We start from the raw sequence: 1,464 nt of genomic DNA, 5'->3' as shown, positions 1-1,464 counted from the left end.
AGCATTTGTTGAATTTATTCAGCATAACCACAGATGCATTGTCTTGATGCTGTCACACACAGACACAAACACAGATACAACACAATATCCATATTTAGCCCAAGTGCATTCCTTCTGAGGCTCATTTATATGTCTTCATATGCCACAGCCCATTATTTAAATAATGGATATTTTCAATGCCAATTCCTTTGTTGATTTTCTCAATATCTTCTGCAGACATCTTCATGACTCCAACACATAGAGCATGCTGTGTTCCTTCTGCCATGGTAGCCACAATGGTGTCTACTGCAGCAGGGTCAAGCTTAGCTCCAGGAAAAGTTAAGCCTGGGAACATGATATTTGCTCCACTGAGTGCAAATTTGATGGCTCCTTTATCAACCTGCTGGTGTGGCAGGATAAAAGGATATTTGTGAAATAACCTTAGGGTTGGGTAAAAGGCCCCTCTCGTTGTCTAAAACATAATAATTCTCCATTTACTGTAAGGATTTCTATATGTTCATGGCATTGGACTATTTTGACAGGATCTTTCTTAGGCATGATTTCATTAAGCCAGCGTTCAATATCTGGAAATAGCCCTATTAATTGGTTCTTAATACCCTTAATCACTGAAGTTTTCAACTGGATGCACTTGGACACATTTTCTTTTTCAACAAATTTCTTGAACATGATCCAAGGTGAAGGGGGCGATGATAGGGAAGGGCCCAGAATGGGAAAGAAATTGAATTAGTAAGGGTCCGGCAGATCCCCTTACACGAGGAAGGCCGGCACTGACAGTCGGAGCTGTTGTCCAGGAAGGGTGATTTATATGTTTCCAGGACATCATAAAAAATTCAGCAGACTCATCTAGGATCATTAGGGAAATGAATGATTTTCCTCTCCTCAATGTGGAGCTACCACAACAAGCTGCAGGAGGACCGTCCCGGACACCTATCCACTGACAGAGGCCACTCGGGAATGTGTGGCTCACCCTATTCATTTAGAAATGTATACCTTGGAATCAATAAAATTTTCCCCACCCTGGTTACTGTAGTCAAGTCCCTTCAATCTGATCGCTAAGTCCATTCGGCCTCAGTCCACGACCAAGGAAGGCCCACTCTGTGAGACCAAAGAGCCCGGTGCCCAAAAGGAATAAGGACAGGCACCCACGTGCACGCACACAGACACACGGTCCAATACACCGTGTTCACCATGTTTCTGACTCAGGGAAACTGGAAGATGGTTGGGAACCTTCAAGATCAACTTTGCATTTATTTCAGGACAGGAAAAATCACAGGAAGAGAAAATACATTGTTCTCGGCCTATGATAAAAAGCCACAAGTTGTTGTAGAATTCATTCTGTGATTTAAATTTTTTTTGTTTGTTTGTTTTGCTTTTTTTTGAGACAGAGTCTCAACCCTGTGACGGGGCTCACAGCGATTTTTGGTTTGTTTTGTAAAGCTTGCTTGCATTTTCCCCCTAGGTATA

At 42.3% G+C, this 1,464-nt stretch overlaps 1 pseudogene; it reads right to left on the bottom strand.

The window, feature by feature from the left end:
- Window positions 1–782, bottom strand: LOC142862574 (malignant T-cell-amplified sequence 1-like; annotated as a pseudogene).
- Window positions 783–1,464: the final 682 nt, after the last annotated feature.

This window comes from Microcebus murinus, chromosome 20, assembly GCF_040939455.1.
Source record: "Microcebus murinus isolate Inina chromosome 20, M.murinus_Inina_mat1.0, whole genome shotgun sequence".
NCBI classification, from domain to species: Eukaryota; Metazoa; Chordata; class Mammalia; order Primates; family Cheirogaleidae; genus Microcebus; species Microcebus murinus.
This window is presented reverse-complemented; position numbering and strand designations above follow the sequence as displayed.